Here is a 19,510-nt window from a genome sequence, read left to right as displayed (position 1 = left end):
AATAGATGCAGAGAAGGCCTTTGACAAAATTCAACATCCATTTATGATAAAAACTCTCCAGAAAGCAGGAATAGAAGGAACATACCTCAACATAATAAAAGCTATATATGACAAACCCACCGCAAACATTATCCTCAATGGTGAAAAATTGAAAGCGTTTCCCCTAAAGTCAGGAACAAGACAAGGGTGCCCACTTTCACCACTACTATTCAACAAAGTTCTGGAAGTTTTAGCCACAGCAATCAGAGCAGAAAAAGAAATAAAAGGAATCCAAACTGGAAAAGAAGAAGTAAAACTCTCACTGTTTGCAGATGACATGATCCTCTACACAGAAAACCCTAAAGACTCTACCAGAGAATTACTAGAGCTAATTAATGAATATAGTAAAGTTGCAGGATATAAAATCAACACACAGAAATCCCTTGCATTCCTATACACTAATAATGAGAAAGTAGAAGAAGAAATTAAGGAAACAATTCCATTCACCATTGCAACAAAAAGAATAAAATACTTAGGAATATATCTACCTAAAGAAACTAAAGACCTATATATAGAAAACTATAAAACACTGATGAAAGAAATCAAAGAGGACACTAACAGATGGAGAAATACACCATGCTCATGGATCGGAAGAATCAATATAGTGAAAATGAGTATACTACCCAAAGCAATTTACAAATTCAATGCAATCCCTATCAAGCTTCCAGCGATATTTTTCACAGAACTAGAACAAATAATTTCAAGATTTGTATAGAAATACACGAATAGCCAAAGCAATCTTGAGAAAGAAGAATGGAACTGGAGGAATCAACCTGCCTGACTTCAGGCTCTACTACAAAGCCACAGTCATCAAGACAGTATGGTATTGGCACAAAGACAGAAATATAGATCAATGGAACAAAATAGAAAGCCCAGAGATAAATCCACACACATATGGACACCTTATCTTTGACAAAGGAGGCAAGAATATACAATGGAGAAAAGACAATCTCTTTAACAAGTGGTGCTGGGAAAACTGGTCAACCACTTGTAAAAGAATGAAACTAGATCACTTTCTAACACCGCACACAAAGATAAACTCAAAATGGATTAAAGATCTAAATGTAAGACCAGAAACTATAAAACTAGAGGAGAACATAGGCAAAACACTCTCCGACATAAACCACAGCAGGATCCTCTATGATCCACCTCCCAGAATTCTGGAAATAAAAGCAAAAATAAACCAATGGGACCTAATTAAAATTAAAAGCTTCTGCACAACAAAGGAAACTATAAGCAAGATGAAAAGACAGCCTTCGGAATGGGAGAAAATAACAGCAAATGAAGCAACTGACAAACAACTAATCTCAAAAATATACAAGCAACTCCTGCAGCTCAATTCCAGAAAAATAAACGACCCAATCAAAAAATGGGCCAAAGAACTAAATAGACATTTCTCCAAAGAAGACATACGGATGGCTAACAAACACATGAAAAGATGCTCAACATCACTCATTATTAGAGAAATGCAAATCAAAACCACAATGAGGTACCACTTCACACCAGTCAGAATGTCTGCAATCCAAAAATCTGCACACAATAAATGCTGGAGAGGGTGTGGAGAGAAGGGAACCCTCCTACACTGTTGGTGGGAATGCAAACTAGTACAGCCACTATGGAGAACAGTGTGGAGATTCCTTAAAAAATTGCAAATAGAACTACCTTATGACCCAGCAATCCCACTACTGGGCATACACACTGAGGAAACCAGAATTGAAAGAGACACATGCACCCCAATGTTCATCGCAGCATTGTTTATAATAGCCAGGACATGGAAACAACCTAGATGTCCATCAGCAGATGAATGGATAAGAAAGCTGTGGTACATATACACAATGGAGTATTACTCAGCTGGTTAAAAAGAATACATTTGAATCAGTTCTGATGAGATGGATGAAACTGGAGCCGATTATACAGAGTGAAGTAAGCCAGGAAGAAAAACACCAATACAGTATACTAACACATATATATGGAATTTAGAAAGATGGCAATGATGACCCTGTATGCAGGACAGCAAAAAAGACACAGATGTGTATAGCGGACTTTTGGACTCAGTGGGAGAGGGAGAGGGTGAGATGACTTGGGAGAATGGTATTGAAACATGTATAATATCATGTAAGAATCGAAATGCCAGTCTATGTCTGATGCAGGATATGGCACGCTTGGGGCTGGTACGCGGGGATGACCCAGAGAGATGTTGTGGGGGGGGGTGGGAGGGGGGTTCAGGTTTGGGAATGCATGTACACCCGTGGTGGATTCATGTCAATGTATGGCAAAACCAATACAGAATTGTAAAGTAAAATAAAAAACAAATAAATTAAAAAATAAATAATTTATCTCTAAAAAAAAAAAGAAAACGTGGCATGGGTGTGCACACACACACGCACGCGTGTACACACACACGCGCACACACACACGCGTGCAAACGTGCACATGCACGCGCACACGAGCACACATACTCACACACATGCGGGCAAACGCGCACACACGCGCACGCACACGTGCACACTCACGTGCAAGCACGCGTGCGCGCACACACGCAGACACACACGCACAAAAACATGCACACACGTGCACACACACACTCACAGCAGAATACTATTCAGTCACCAAAGGAGGAAATCCTGCCATCTACCACAACACGGATGGGCCTTGAGGGCCTGTGTAGGTGAAGTAAGTCGGACAAAGACGAATATGCTGTGATCTTATTTGCATGTGGAATCTAAGAGAACTGAGCTCACAGGTGCAGAGAACAGCCTGGGGGTTGCTGTGGGTGCAGGTGGGCAAAGTGGGTGAGGTATTCAGAAGGCGCAAATTTCCAGTTACACGGCAGCCAGTCCCGGGAGTGTGTGCCACACGGGGCCACAGTAACCGACACGCACTGCGTATCCGAGACTTGCTCAGAGAGCAGACCGTGAAAGTGCTCACCACTAGGGAAAAAATAAAGCTAGTGCGGGGCTAGACGGCAATTGAAATTTATTGTGGCAATCCCTCTGTAATATGCTTATCAAATCATTACGCTGTACACCAAAGAGAAAGTGTTTTATTTCATCAATTTTATCAATAAAAAATAATAAAATTCTTAAAACTCCACATTCTCTGTCTTTGGTCTCAGAACAGTCTGCACACCGGGAAGCAGTGAATACTGTCACTCAAAAGGTGCAAGTCTTCCAAAATTCTAACTTCTGCCTTAAATGTTATAATTTGCAACCTGTACTCAAAATGACAGGTTCAGTTTGCTCGCTTTCAAGAAAATGTTGGCCATGCACCTACATCTGAAGGGCGGGTCTGAGCATCCGCGTCCCGGGAGGAAGCGGCGCCGGCCGGGAGAGGCAGCCGGGCCCCCTCCTCTCCAGCTGCAGGTCAGCGCCCCAGGGCGCACCGCCGCCCTCTGGTCTGAGGACGCTCTTCCCGGCCTTCCTGCTCTCTCTCTGGGCTGCATGCTGGGCGCCTCCTGCTGTCCAGTCTGTGTCGTTCACCAGTCCTCTCTTCGGCTGCTCTTCTACAAGTGATTTCTTAATTTGTTGTTTTAGTTGTCAGTTCTAGAATTTCCATCTTCTTAAACAGAGAGCAGTTCTCTATTGAAATTCTCCATCTTGCCTTCTATTTCCTTGGACATGTTAACTATAATTCACTGTGATTACTCTGAAGTCCAGGTCTGATACCACCAGTACCTGAGTCTGCTCCTAGTGAATGTATTTTCTCTTAGCCTTTCATAAATCAGTCGTTTACTCAGCATGTATGGCGATTTCTGAATTAATGCCAGAATTTTCAATGAAAAAAAATCGTAATGGCTTGCAGCTCTGGAAGCACTGCCACCCTCCAGAGGAGACCCTCTTCCCTGGCAGTCAGGCTGAGGAAGTGCTCCCCCGACTTTCACGCAGCAGCCTCGCTCGGAAGGCTGTGACTACGAATCTCGCAGGGCTCCCCCCTCCACAGCACTGACTCAGCAGGTCTGGAGGGCATCCGAGAAGCTTCTGACCGGTTCTCAGGTGACGCTGGTGACGTGCAGACCACACTGTGAGGAAGAGGGGGCTCAGGCAAGCCCTCTGAACCCACCTTGAGACTGAGCTGCTCAGAGGCTGGGCTTCAGTCTCTGCAAAGCTGGCCTGGGTCTGGGAAGCCTGGCGGCTGGAAGGTAGGCCCTTGGCGGTCCCAGTGGAAGTCAAGGGGCCCCTGGGGCCCTGTTTCTGAACTCTGGCTTCTGTCCCGTCAGAGTGAGGAGACTTGTAGCCAGCGCCTCGGGGACAGCACAGCCCGGGGCAGGGTTCACCTCCTTGCGACTCCCTCCAGGACTGGGACATGTCCAGTGGTCATGCCTCACCATCTCTCCAACACCTCCAAAGACTTCTTTCCCTTCTGTTTATCCACCTTCTCTGCTTATTCTCAGTGGGAGGGTTTGTCTGTTATAAGACATGCCATAGTCTGAACAGAGGTCCTCAGCCAGGCTGCATGTTGAGAGAGATTTTCCCGCCACGTGGGTTAGTGACCTGGAGCTGCCGTACACTCTCAGTGCACCGTGAATGCCTCCTTCCTGAGTATACTCCTCTCCTCTGGGGCACTAGACAAACCTGAGCCTCCAAACTTGCAAGCCATAGGCCAGACTCGGAGTCAGCGACCACACCGAGGACCAAGCCTTCCCCGGGAAATCCGCCCGGGTGCCAGGCAGCCTCGTCACACCGCACCTCTACCTGCAAACACAGGGAGCACCCCTAAGCCACCCAACTGTCGTCTCTTCTCTGCACCCTGGACAGAAGCCACAGCGAAGGTGCAAGCTTCCAACGGGCACATCTCACCACCTGCTCCAGGGACTTCTATCGAACGAGAGAAACGCAGCTGATAAAAACAGCTCTGGGGGGAAATCGAGGGCCTTTCACCTCACTTGGAGCCTTAAGTGTTTGAAATCACACACGTTCTTCTCAGAAACAATCAGAAAATAGACCAACATGTGAAAACAAAAACAAACTTTCTCCACAGGAAGACAAGCTACACAGATGCCTAGGTTTTATCTATGCACGTATTTCCATTATCTGCATGCTATATTATGATCTATTTTTAATTGACATTACGTATATTACTTTGCAACCCGTGTCAATATGTGAGATCTGTACTAAGTTGTAACGGAAAAAAACTTATAAAAACAAACCTCAGAAAACCCAAGTACTTGATTCTAAGAGTCTCTGAGGAGGGAAGGAACATCCTCATTCACTTCTGTCTGCCCAGATGCGGGTTCCAGATCCACAGAAGTGAGCTCCTCCACGCCCGGCTTCCCGGGGGACACGCTGCGCTTTCAGCAGCGCCTGAGTCCTGAACGCTCTAAGCCCAGGCCAGGGAGCACGCTGCAGTCCTGGAGCCACACCCACCACCACAGTCTGCAAATCACGTTTTACCAACAGCAGCAGCAGGGTTTAGTTTTTGCGACTGAAACAAAACGGCCTGAAAATATTCATCACCTGCTCCTTACAGAGAAGTCCCGGCAACGCCCATGCCGGGGCAAACCCACAGCAGCGTATCCTGGGCGCTCACGCATCTGCCCGGCACAGCTCTGCTCTGCAGACGAGTCTCAGCCCACAGAATACTGCAGCGAGAGCGCAGCATAAGCCTTGGCTTTACATCTGCCCCTGCTCTGGCCTCCAGATAAAAACCAGGCTCACATCCGCAATGCAGGGACAGAGGAAGGAATTTTGAGGCCAAATCATCTAATTACCGTGCCTGCCTACTGCATCTCCTGGAAGGCGGGAAACATTTTGCTTTGTCTGAAGTTACATGGTCAGTAGAATTCAAATACTTGGAATTAAGCAAAATAATTTGTTACTACAATAATTTGACTACAAGAAATAATTTGCTCTCTGCCCCTAAAGTTCACAGCACCCTTTATATCCAACACAGGCACCAATTCCATCTTAGAAAGCTGTGCAAAATCACCAGTGAACATCAAGAAAGTCCCAGCAGTAATAAAGGGCCTAGAACACCTGCCGACAAGTTCAGCGAGGAGACAAGGACCCTGAGGCCGAGCCAAACGGACGGGGTTCGAACCCTGGCCCCACAGCACCCGTGCTAGAAGACCCCGGACAAGACATCTGAGCACTCTCAGCCCGAGGTCCTCACGCAATGAGGGCATTCCCGGCGGCCACTGCCTCTTCACCCAGCACCAGGGCAGGTGCCAGGGACGGCCCGGCCGCTGCTTCCGGCCACGACCTCTCCATCCCACGTCAGAGGCTCAGCAGTGGTTTGGAAAAGAAAGAAAGGCGCTATAATACCCATCCCACCTAGTCTATTAACGAGCTCCCCTTAATTAGTTTCCCGGAAATGGATAATTCATTTGGAAGAGGTCATAATGCCCTTGAAAATACTTTCAGCACAGTCTCCAGGGCTAAGTACAAAAAAGTACGGGAAGCAGAATGAAGAGAAGGGACCAAGGGGTCTCCCTAGTGATGAGAATCGGTTCTCGCCCAGAATCCGCCCGCGGGACGCTGCTTTCTGGAACAGCGTTGGGGAGTCCTACGTCTGAGCTCTGCTCTGAGGTGAGAAGGGGACTGATGGCTAATTTCACACCGGGAAGGAAGCAAGACAGGCATCTACCTATAGCGCTCGTTCCATTAAAAGCACTCCAGCCTTGAACACCAAAGCCGCTTCCACAGGACAGTGTTGTGTTTCCAGAGGCCACTCTGCAGTGAGTTCACGGGGGCCAAAAAGGGTAGACAAGCACCAGGGGGCGGCAAGGCTGCTCCATCTCACTCCCAGGCTACACCTACCAGCTGGCCTGGCCCGCTCTCAAACATCCGTCCCTGACTGCAGGACAGACCAGGTCAAATGCAGCCTCACCACTGCTTTTTCTCTTTTAATCAGAAAGAAAGAAAATCCAAGAAAGTCAACACACAAAATATTTATGGAAATAACTCAGATCTTCAACAATAGCGAGAAAGCTGAATTACAGGACATCCACACACTGAGACAAACTGAAGTGTTACATAAACGTAAACCAGTAAAATGCTAGTACCTAGACTATGTGAAGACCTTGTACGAAGTTTTTTAAAAATGGGCCAAATTCCAACAGGAAAAAAATCAGCAAAGCATATAATAAGGGAATTTACAAAAGAGGAAACCCCGAAAGCCTTATAAACAAAAAAGATGTTCACTTTCACTAGTAATCATGAAACGCAAATTAACACAAAGAGAAGCCACTTCACCCTCCTTGGGTTTGTAAAAACAAACCCACCGGTATCATCAAGCGCACCGCGGGCTGCAGAGAACGGCACGCTCACCGCGGCGGGTGAGACCAGGAGCAGGCAGGGTGGTCTCTCCTGAAGCCGCGCCCGACTCCTGACAGCGGGTCTCCTCGGGAACAAACACCCTGGACAGAGCGCTGCACGCGTGCAAGGGGCCAGGAGCGAGCGTGCACAGGGCAGCTGCAGCGCCGGGGGGCACCATGCAAGCGCCCTGGATGCCCATCAGTAGCAAACGCACCTAACCCAACTGTGCCGCACTCACACAATGGCCTCGGCGAGCAATGAACACGGACAGACAGACCCGCTAAGTGAAAACAGCAGGTTCCAGACTGTTGTATAGAGAACGACGCAATTCACACCCACAGCACGCCCTCGTGAAAGGATGGCGTGTGTGTGTACACGCGTGGAGCAACGACTGGCAAAATCTGAAAATGGTGCCTGCCACGTTCACAACAGCGGCCCCCTCGAGGGAGGGGTCAGGGGGACGAGGCTGAGGGGACACAGCGGTGTGCGCTAGACTTTAGAGACTTATTTTAAAAACTGAAGCCAGTAGGCAAGACACAGGATTTGATAGAGACGAAAACTGATATGCTGGGTGTTTTAAATACGTAATAAGAATATTGTAAAAAGGAAACACGGCACAGCTTTATCTCCAAGTGAGTAAAGCTTAAAGACGTCAGCAGAGGTATTGCGGGATGGTGAGACTATGAGTGCCTCTTCAGTTCAGTCGCTCACTCGTGGCCGACTCTGCAACCCCACAGACTGCAGCAGGCCAGGCCTCCCTGTCCATCACCAACTCCCAGAGCTCACTCAAACTCATGGCCATTGAGTCGGTGATGCCGTCCAACCATCTCATCCTCTGTCATCCCCTTCTCCTCCCGCCTTCAATCTTTCCCAGCATCAGGGTCTTTTCAAATGAGTCAGCTCTTCGCATCAGGTGGCCAAAGTATTAGAGTTTCAGCTTCAGCATCATTTCCTTCAGAATGGACTGGTTGGAACTCCTTGCAGTCCAAGGGACTCTCAAGAGTCTTCTCCAACAGCACAGTTCAAAAGCATCAACTCTTCGGTGCTCAGGTTTCCTTATAGTCCACCTCTCACATCCATACATGACCACAGGAAAAACCATAGCTTTGACTAGATGGACCTTTTTTAGCAAAGTAATGTCTCTGCTTTTAATATGCTGTCTAGGTTGGTCATACGGAGAAGGCAATGGCAACCCACTCCAGTCCTCTTGCCTGGGAAATCCCATGGATGGAGGAGACTGGTAGGCTACAGTCCATGGGGTCCAGAAGAGTCGGAGACGACTGAGCAACTTCCCTTTCACTTTTCACTTTCCTGCACTGGAGAAGGAAATGGCACCCCACTCCAGTGTTCTTGCCTGGAGAGGACGGGGGAGCCTGGTGGGCTGCCGTCTATGGGGTCGCACAGAGTCGGACACGACTGAAGCAACTTAGCAGCAGCAGCAGCAGGTTGGTCATAACTTCTCTTCCAAGGAGCAAGCGTCTTTTAATTTCATGGCTGCAGTCACCCTCTGCAGTGATTCTGGATCCCAGAAAAATAAAGTCTGTCACTGTTTCCATTGTTTTCCATCTATTTGCCATGAAGTGATGGGACTGGATGACATGATCTTAGTTTTTTGAATGCTGAGTTAAGCCAACTTGTTCACTCTCCTCTTTCACTTTCATCAAGAGGCTTTTTAGGTCCTCTTCACTTTCTGCCATAAGGGTGGTGTCATCTGCGTGTCTGAGGTTACTGATGTTTCTCAGTTCCCAAGGGAGGGGGAGGGCAGGGTTCCCAAGGGCCGTGCAGGTGGAGAGGGAGGGTGCTCTGATGTGTTCTCAAGGGGAAGGGCAGATAGGACTCGAGGAGGCCTGGTCACTTCTAGAGAGAAGAAAAAAAGTCTTGTTTGATTTTCATGTTTCTCAGCAGGGTGACATCTATTCAAGGCCTCTAACAAGGACAAAAATATATAAGAGCAAACAGACTTTGCCCGCACTTTCTTGCCTTTCAGAGTCAGAAGGAAGGGAGCGGTTTGGTTTATTTGTTTATACCCTCATTCTAAAGAGAAATTGAGAACTCAAGGCAGTGCATACCTCCAGCATCACCCTAAACAGATGGAGATAAAATAGAGGGGAAAGGAAACGAACGGCCAGAAAAACAATGGCGAGGGTTTCCCTAGTGGCTCGGGGTAAAGAACCCGCCTGCCAAGGTAGGAGACACAGGCTTGATCCCTGATCCAGAAGATCATGCACGCCGAGGAGCAACGAAGCCTGGGAGCCGCAACCACTGAGCCCCGATCCCCTCGAGCCCTCTGCAACTAGAGAGAGGCCTGGACACAGCCACGAAGACCCACCGCAACCCAAGACAAGTAAATAAAATTACACACACACACACCCTGGACACAGCCACGAAGACCCACCGCAGCCCAAGACAAGTAAATAAAATCACACACACACATATATAAAAGACTAGCGAGAGTCCTGGGCAGCCCCAGCAGTCAGGCTCCACGGTGTCAGGAAGGTCCCAAGAAAGGAGCCCGGATGACGCAGGAGGGGCCTGAGCAGCTGGTGGCGGGGGGCGGTCCCAGAGGAGAAGAGGAGTGGCCTGCAGGGGCGGGAGGGCTGCAGGAGCCAGAGGAGGGAGAGGGTAGGAACGGAGGGGGCGGAAGACACAGGCTCCGCAGGCACAGGCAGAGTCGGCAGCATAGGCGTGGGGTCGGCGGGGAAGCGGCAGGGCAGAGGCCCCAGGCAGCAGGTCTCAGAGGGAAGAGGCGGCGGGGGGACAAAGTGCATCAGCCCTGCCTCGAGAGCAACGCGGGGAGCGGGTGAAGGGCAGCTGGCACTGGGGCCCCAGGCCAGACGGTGGCGACGCGCCCCTGGGCAGGCACCTTGGCCCAGGGACACGAGGAGGCAGCCCTGCCACCCCCAGCGTGCTTGGGGCGCCCCTCCTCCACGTGCTTCTTCAGGGAGGAGCCGAGACCCCCCCCGGCCCCCGAGCTGTCACTACACTTGGTCACAGGTCAGCAAAAGCCCACGGGAACCATGAGTCACACTCTGCTCCCCTATTTTAAGGTCAGAAGACTCGGGTTTCTTTGGAGGAAACAGAACAAAAGTGAGGTTGCCCTACTGCCCAGCGTGAGCAGGGAGCCTGAGGAAAAGCGTCTGAAGAACCAGAGACAGCGGCTCACCCAGGCGACCCCGGCAGCCAGCCCCAGCTCTTCAGAAAGAGGTGCACCCCAGGCTCTGGGGCACCCCCACGGGCACCGTGCGCCCGCCAAAGACGCCGCAGGCGGCTTCCAGGAGCCCCGCGTGCCCTTCGGCCTCAGACGGGACAGAGAGCTTCCAGTCTTTGTTCTCAGGATGGTTTATCCCAGGCCACATACTCATGTCCTTCAAAATCAGAACGTCCGGAGCCCTAGGCCTGCGCCCACACTGCCAGCTCACGGTGCCCAGGGCCCAGTGGAGACTGGTGCCTCGGACGCTGCAGGGTCAGAGCAGGGGGCGGTGACGTCCCAGAGGCCTGGCTTCGAGCCCTGGCTTTGCCACTTTCCAGTTCTGTGGCTGTGGGCAGGACCGTAGTCCACCTCAACTTTCTTATATGTACTAAGGAAAAGTACTGTGCATCTCACAGTTACGAAGGCTGAGCGCTTCTGGGGGAACTGGCATATAGTAAGTGTTCACAAACATCAACCCCCTCGACCTGTCTAGGCCTCCCACGCCTGAAGGCAGCTTGGGTCCCCCTCACTTCATGACTTTCTCTAGGTAGGTCATGTGTAGGACCACCCACCCTACACAACCCGCCTTCTTCTCCGAGCGCCTAATACACCCCCCGCCCCGACAGTGGGCTCCCTCACAGCCTCCGAGCCGGGCACCTGGCATCCCCGGTCTCAGGGCATGAAGCAGGCAAGGTTCTCATTTTAAACCCACGGCTCCCGGCACGGCAGTCAGCCTGTGGCTGGCGGGACAGCCACCTCTGGTCTCCAAGCAGACCGGAGCTAAGTTAAAAGGCAGCCTCGAGGTGCAGGGCCCGGAAACCCTCCCCTGTGCCTGCTGCTCTCACCAGGAGGAGATCCACCCGCCTGGACACCCCCGGGAATGAACGACCCAAACACAGAGCAGCAGGGCCTCGGGGGGCCGCCTTCCCGAGTCACCATGGTCACCACGCGTGCCTCTGCTGCCCCCCGCTGGACACGGGGGTCACTGCACAGCAGCGCGCTGGCCCCCACCCGACACCCGCGTGCTGTGCGGAGATCGTGGCAGGACCAGCCCCCAGGGAGCTCCCGGGGTAGCAGCGTCAGCCGGACCAGCCTGAGCACAGGGCCACAGAGGCACACGGGGAGAGGACCCTGACCTCGGCCGGGCCTGGGCGAACAGAGCCAGCAGCGGGGCTGATGCCAGGAGCTCTCCCAGTAAGAACAGAACTTGGTTCAGCAGAGAAGGGGACAGCGGCCATCCCAGAACAAAGGGTCGGTGTGGACGTCAGACACACGCGGGGACGTCTGGGCTTGCAACGTAAAGTCAGGCAACCACCAGAGACAGGCGGGGCAGGGGGACGGGCGGAGCAGGGAGGGAAGGGCCTGGCTCCCGGAGGCCGAGGCCAGAAGGTCCCACGAGCAGCGACTCCATAGGCCGAACCGACGACCCAGCAACAGAGTCTCCTGCACGGCCTGACCTGGTACCTTCTGAATTCTGTCTGGAATCTGGTCCTCTGTGCACCCAAGACCATGAGGGGACGACTCACACACACGGGAAGACATTCACTGCCATCAAGATTCATCTGATTGTCCAGTTTGTAGCAGGCAAAGAGCTTCTACCCGGAGCTCAATGCATCAGTCTTCACTTTATGGTTTCCTGTTCAAAGGCCAACTCAAGCGGTGCCTCACACCTTCACACACCCACACCAGCTTGTCTCTCTGAGGTAAATATCTGACATGTTTATTCACTTAAGATATATGCTATGTGACGCTTAAGATGAAGCAACACGACCAGCGCCTGAGCGCCACTGTCCACCACGGGTATGAAGCCGCTGGTGCTCATCTCAGCAGGACACGCACGCTTCTACTTCCCCAAACTCCTATCTGCCCCCTGCCACCCTGACCTCCATGAGCAGACCCGGAGTCAGCACACAGGCTTACACTCACTGGGATGGAGGAGAGGCCAGCGGAGGTCCACACGGGCTCTGACCCGCACTGCATCCAGCCCTCACCACTTCCAGCCCCAACCACAGCACCCGAGCAGCGTGCACACCCGTCCGCCTCCCGAAGAACCGGACTGGAGAGCAGACAGCGGAAAAGGCTCCGGCCGTCAGGGTCTCCGGCAGACTCACCCGCCGCTCCCGCACTCAGGCCCCGCGCTCGCGGGGGCCCGGGGTGGCATGCCAGCTGGCCGCAAACCCAGAGCAGCAAGATCCACTTCCCGCGCCTCCCATTTCTGTAAATCCAGGGGCGGCAAGGGCTCCGCTGCCAGGTCAAGCCACGGAGGGGAGAGGTTGGGCACCCAGACACACTGCCACACACCTGGGCCCGGCAGCGGTGTTCCCGGAGCCTGCTTTCCAACAGACAGGTGGCCGCCCCTCTGCGGCCCTCCCCTAGTAAATACCAGAGCTCGTTTCGTGAGGTTGTCGCAAGCGACCATTTCCCTAACATGGGAAAATCACCTGCTATGGGGTGGGCGCGGCTTGAGTGAGGGCCCAGCATGCTGGTACCGGCACTCACAGCTCTGGAAAAAGCAGCCCCTTATCAGGAGGAGATTAGCTGTGAACTCAGGGCTGATACGGGCACGGCGCTGGCGCTGCGGGGCTGGGAGCTGGGGCAGCGGCCCCGGGCCCTTCCGGACGCGCACGTCCCGCGGGGAGGGGGCGCTCTGGGAGCCCCGCTCCTGAACTGCCAAGTGGTGTGCTGAGCCACCACGTGACAAGCGCCCCTGTCTCTGGACCTGATGAGTGCATGTCCCAGAGGCCACGTTCAGCAACAGGAAAGAGCCATTCCCTCCCAGGCCCCTCGGTCTCACTGCAGCAGCCCTCGGCAGGCACTGCCTGGGCCTGCTTTTCCGGAGCTGCTGGGGGGCTAGACGCCGCTGTGCTGTGTTTAGACAGGTTCCCGGAGCCAGGACGCATCACACACCTCCACTGAAGTGCACCCCTCAACGGCTTTCCGCATATTGTTACGCGATCATCAGTCTCAAAACACTGAAATCACCCCCGAGAGCCCGACACATGCTCGCAGCTCCTCCCCACTCGGCGCTCCTAAACCCAGGCCAGCTGCCTCTCCCCCTGCGGCATCGGGTGTGAGCTGGCGGCGACGGCAGGACCCCCGCTTCACCCTGAGGGGGACAGGCGGGGCTGCCACGCGTGCTCCCTGTCAGCTGTAGACACCCTCCACAGTCACTGGGAGGCGCCTGTGGACCCGGACACCCTGTGCCTGTGTGGCACGTGGCCGGGCGGAGGTGCCCGAGCGCCCAGGACCACACTCGTGCCGGTGCAGGGGCCACGGCAGCAACGACGAGGTGGCTGACGCCGGAGCTCGGGACACACGAAAGGCGCCCCCAGAACCAGTGACAGTCGACGCTGCGCGGCAAGGCGTGTGCTCGGTGACCAAATGGCACAAACGGCCTCCTGACACGGAGGAAGCGGGTCAGGCAGGTGTAGTCTTTAACTGCCGGTGAGTCAACGTGGCAACTCACCACACAAGCAACCCAGCAACCCGCAGTGCGGCCAGAGACGGGCATGGACCAACCGCTACCCAGCCCCGTAGGCAAAGGAAACACTCATTTCAGAGCAAAGCTCAGAGGCTGGAGGAGCTGGGAACCCCTTTCCAGAGTACCTCCCCGAGCTGACCACTGCCTCGTCTTCAGCAGGGAGACTGAGAGATGAGTCAAACATCTTTAAAAACCATGACTCAGGGTTTAAATCTCTCACATTCCAAAGACGAGGCCAAATTAATCTGCTGACAGCTTCACTCAGCGGAGTAACTGCCCAGCTTACTAAGACCCCGAGGAATTCAGGAAGGTCAGTCCATGTGGCGTGCATGACTCGGCTGTAAACAGATCACACAGAGCAAGTGTGCGGGAGCTATTTGGGAAAGACAAATAATTTCAGTTCATGCAGAGAGAAACCATTTTGGTTATTTCTATAAGAAAAAAAAGTGCGCCAAGAAAAAAAAAGAACGTAAAATTCAGGGCTGGGGACTGCGGGAGGGGAAAGCTGGAGGAGACGCTGACCGAGAGGATCATGAGCAGGCGCTCTAATCTTAGCGCAGGGCTGTTTACAGGGTTGCTGAGGAAAACCTGAGGCTGCGGGGACGGGGAGGCGCAGCAGCTGCTCTGGCCACGTGTCCTCCCCACCGCGCCTCCGGTCCAGCGACCCTGCACAGCCCCACGGCCCCGGGGGCCCTGCAGGCCTGGAGTGCCATGAGGTGGAGACGGCTGTGCTCCCGTCACAGGTGGAGATGGACTGGCCCCGGTACTGAACCTTCTTTTTTTTTTTTTTAAATCCAAAATAAGAAATGGTTAGGAAGTTCAACGGGGAGGAAAAGAGGCTTGAGACATGGCCCCCGACTGCCCGCCTCAATGCTCTTGGGCCTCAACACTTCCACCTGCAACCTAGGGCCGTAACTCCCCTTCCTTTCCATCGGGCAACAGGAGCATGCCAGGCACAGGGGTGCTTTTCAGGGGAAAAAAAAGAAACTTTGTAAATCCAAGATTGTGCCTGTCTCAAAGGTAATAAACTTCCAGAGGTCCTGCCCTGAGCTTATGCAACAAAATCATAAATTACCTAGACTCCTGCAAACAGTGTCTGGAACCACTTAACTATTAAGACTGCTCCTCAAGGCCTGCAGCCTCTTCAAAGACACATCCTCACAGAGACCTGTCCACAGAGCTCGCCGGCCCTCCACCACCATTGCAGTAGTGAGGCTCCATCACTCTACAACTCCGGAAAACACAGCAAAAAGTAAGCTATGCCTCATCCCTGAGAAGAGCCCGGCGCTAACCTTCCCCGTGTGGTCACCACGCGGCGTCACAGCCATGCCCTGGGCCAGCCCCTGCACTGACGCCCGTGGCCCTGGCTGCAGCTCGCAGGCTGAGCGCAGGGCCCCGCAGGGGACGGCTGCACCTGCACCCACCGAGCCAGGGAGGCTGCTCAGACACGGAGAGCCAGTGCGCTGGGCACGGTGTCCCACACCCCAACTCACAGGCTGCAGTGGCGCCGCAGAGGAGACGCTTCCCGAGACGACGTTCCCCCTGGTCAGGTCCCGCTGTGACTGGTCTGAAGGCCCGTGGACCCGACACTGTCTCCAACGGGACCCGAAAACACGGGCTCCAGGCCTCCAGTTCCCAGCAGGAGCCGGAGTGCTGCCGCGAGGACCCGGCCTCAGAGGAAGCTGCGCGTCAGGCGCGAGTGAGCACCCAGCATGTTTTCTCAGAAGGAAAATTCAGTTGTTTGCAAAACATGTGATTTGTTTCTCTTTCAGCCTGTGTTTGTCTGAAGGAGAAACTGAATGGCTGTGATTCTGTAAAGGCTTAAACGGCATGTTTTATTTGATCAAGTTGCTCCCCAGCTGCACACACTCCAGCCCACAGCCTTGAGAGCAGCGGCTCAGGCTCCTCGGCACAGACACACGGCACCACCAGCTCCTGCCCGCCCCTTGGACACCACAGTCTCCCAATTATCCCAGCGGAGGGCCACTGGGGTTCCTGTGAAAATCACAAGGGCTCCGCGGACGCGGAGAGTGGGGAAGGCTGCAGATGCTCGCCCTCCCTGCCCTGAGGCTGGAGAGGAAGCCTGGTCACCGTCTGACCGCAGGTCAACACGCTCACTTAGCCACGGAACACGACTTCTTCATCTGGGCCTGCTCCACAGAAGACACCTGGGCAGGCGCTGCACGGCCTGACCTCCCCCAGCGCCGGGCACAGGGACCCGGTCCTTGTGTGTCTTGAGTCCCCCTAAATCAGCGCCCGCCGCCCACGGCCGACCCCCAGAACTCGAGCCCGGCCCCTCCCCAGGCAGCTGCCCTGCGCCTCCGACTCGCACTGTGCGGCCGGCCTGTCCACACACCCAACCTCGGACCCACGGCTTCTGGGCGGCCTGCTGGCCTCCCCAGGGATTCACGGGCCAGCTCTCCTGGGACCGCAGCTCCTGACACCTCCGCCGGGCACACGGCAGCCTCGCCGCGAGGCTGCCGCAGGCTCAAGCAGCACTATCAGACACACGAGCGTGCAGCCGACCCTCCTGTCCCAAGAAGTGCCCCTGACCCCTCACCTGACTGCTCTGCCTACAGACCTGCCTTGAGTACAACCGCTCATTTCCAGTTACCCTCACTGTGAAAAAAATTCACACTTTATGGCAAGACAAGAATGACTCAGACATAAAGCGACTGCCTCTGTCCTCCGGCCCCTCTCCCTCTACTGAGCAGCGAGTCTGCCTTTCACACAGACCAAGCCTCTGCCGGCAGAAACGCCTGCTCAACCACACGCAGCAGCAGCAGCAGCCCTAACAAGGCAGCCCCTCAGAGCGAGCCCTCCTCCTGGACAGAGCCGTGAGGACGAGCAGACCCGGGTCGTGCCAACCGCCAGTAAGACGTCGTGGACGAACACACGGCCTGTGTCCCGAACCTCATGGCACTGCTGAGCCAGGACCTCCAACGGGAGAACCATCCTCGGGGCTTCCTGAGATGGTCCTCCAGCGTGGTTCCAATAAATCCTGCGGACTGACTGTGTTGACGTGACCAGTCGAAGCACAGTCTGCGGTTTCTGCTGGAGCTCGCAGACCCGGACCCCGTGCTGCGCGCGCCCTCGCAGGACATGCCTGCCCCAGCGCTCGCAGCGTTCCCTGCAAGGGGGTCTCTGCAGGGGACAGCGGCATGGAAATGCCTCAGACCCCAGGCTGCACACGTGCTTCTTTTCGAGGTAGTTTCGAATGTGTCTGCCATCCTGGCCCCCAGACGTCCAGAGTACACACCTGGTTTCTATGTTAAGATTCTTGGCTTGGGATTCCCAAACTGCATGCATAGTAAGAATAGCCCAAAGGAGATTTTCTGACAACAAAGACTACCGTAAGCACAGCAAACTACATTCAGTACCTTGTAATAACCTAAAATGGAAAAGAACCTGAAGAAGAAAATAACATATACATACGTATTCTTTAAAATCGTGAGAAAAAAACTTTAAAATAGTTTTCCATCCCTGCCCAGGCCCCTGACCCTGTTCTGGAGCAGGGGCCAGGACCCAGGCAGCCCAGATGGGCTCCCGGTGAGTGGTCTGAGCCCACTCAGGCCCACAGCCCGGCATCCTGCGTCCACACTGGGCGTCAAATCCACACCTCCAGCCCCTAGGCCTCAGGCTGCCCCAGGCCACGCAGACCACTCTGGCTTTTGGGGTCTCCTCACGTCTGGCCCCTGGGAGCCTCCTTTCCTTTTTTCCCCGCTCAGGCGCACTCTGCTACGCTGACCGGGTAACAGGGTCCTTGTGGGCCCACCTAGCACGCTGGGGAGCCGCCCCGAGGGGGCTCCTCGTCCTCTCCCGCCACGGCTACCGCCCCCTCCACGGCCCCTGCTCCCGTCTGCAGAGGGCCCCGACGGGTCGGGGTCACCTCACCCCCTCCCCATCATTCCTCCCTGTCCACTCCACACGCTATGCTGCAACCAGAGCTCAAAAGTCAGAGTTTTTAAAAATGTAAGTCAGACCAAGTTATTATTATTTTTTGGCTAAAATCTTCCATGGACAGATGACTAAGAAATTCTACGCTGAGGTATACACCCAAGAGAAATGAAAACATATACCCACACAGAAGCTTGTACCTGAATGTTTATAAACAGCCAAGAGGCAGGACCAATCCACACGTCCAGCAACTTATGAATGTCAAACAAAATGCAGAATAGCACGCAATGGGGCAGTGCCCACCCACAGAGAGAAGGAAGCCCTGACGCACGGAGAGCCTTGGAGCCACCAGGCCGGGGAAAGGAGCCAGTCACGGAAGCCCACACACAGACTGTGCTTTGGGGCGACGCTCCAGGTGTTGAGCTCCAGAGAGGCAGAGGGCAGAGCGGGGAGTGCGGAGAGCAGTGACCCGGGCCGCGAGCGAGGGGCCGGGTTCCTCTCGAGGTGATGAAAGGCTCTAACCTGGACTGGTGATCACACCTGGCAATCACCGCACACCTCTGCAAGGTGTTCAGAACACTCTTCCTGAGGCCAATGACGGCTCTGAGCGCAAGCCCACACTCCTCCCAGCTGTGGCCGCCCGCCCCTCGCAGCCCCGGCCTGCCCTGAGGCCTCAGCCCAGACCACCCTGGCCCGCACCCTCCACAGGTCAGTCTCCTCCAGGTTCTCTGGAGCACAGAGCACCTCGCACACGGCCCCTCTGCAGGGCCTGCACGCGCTGCCTGGCGTGTACACCCAGTCCCCGCAGCTCCCAACAGGGTGGGCCTCGCGCTCCTGGCCTGACTTTCTCTGAGCCCCCAGGAGTCCTCTGTGAGGCCTGTCGTAAGAACTCAGAGCATGTGTGAGACACCTTGACTGCATTCTTTGACACGCGCTGCTCCTTGAGGAAACGCGCCACACCATGTTCAGCACGTGGTGCAGGGCTGCTATTCAGAAAACGCTGCGGACTGCACGAACCTTCTGAAGCAGGCCCACGGTCTGCAGCAGGTTACCACTCAGAGGTTACAAACCCCCGGCAGACGGTTGCCGTGTCCCCTGCTCTCCCTGCGGCTCCCGAGCAGCAGCGGGGCAGCCTGCAGCCCCTGGCTCAGCCATCCTTCAGGGCCCGTGGTCCCAACGGTGGATTTAACCCATTTCACTTGTCTCCACTCAGGAGCAGTTTTCAAAGGGAGTTTTTTTTTTCAGCAAATGAAAGATTATTTCTGCATTTAGTTTCTGGATGAAACTAACAGTATCTAAATTACATCTGAACTATGAAACACATAAACATTAAATACTGAAGATTTGATTTATTAAAATGTCTGTTGGCTCTGCAATCTGTTAGCCCAGAAAATAGAATCTCTTCAAGTTTTATGTAAATAAATGAAAAAAGAAAGGAAGGAAACGAAGAAGAAAAGCACTTTTTCAGCTTACTTTCCTTCCATCTCGGCTCAGAAGGCAGGCCTTTGAGCTGTCTTTACAGTACACCAGCATCCAGAGCGTGCGGCTCACTGTGTCCGAGAAGACAAGACACTCAGACAGGGGACACGTGTGCACACTTCGCAAACGCAGCACCCCTTCTTCCGGATATTCAAGATAAAGTGAAGCCAA

General features: G+C 53.9%; 1 protein-coding gene across 1 annotated transcript in view; it reads right to left on the bottom strand.

The window, feature by feature from the left end:
- PPP1R12B (protein phosphatase 1 regulatory subunit 12B) overlaps positions 1 to 19,510 on the bottom strand; it is a 165,287-nt gene that overhangs the window by 73,209 nt on the left and 72,568 nt on the right. The window lies entirely within an intron of this gene.

This window comes from Oryx dammah, unplaced genomic scaffold, assembly GCF_014754425.2.
Source record: "Oryx dammah isolate SB20612 unplaced genomic scaffold, SCBI_Odam_1.1 HiC_scaffold_21, whole genome shotgun sequence".
Classification (NCBI taxonomy): Eukaryota; Metazoa; Chordata; class Mammalia; order Artiodactyla; family Bovidae; genus Oryx; species Oryx dammah.
This window is presented reverse-complemented; position numbering and strand designations above follow the sequence as displayed.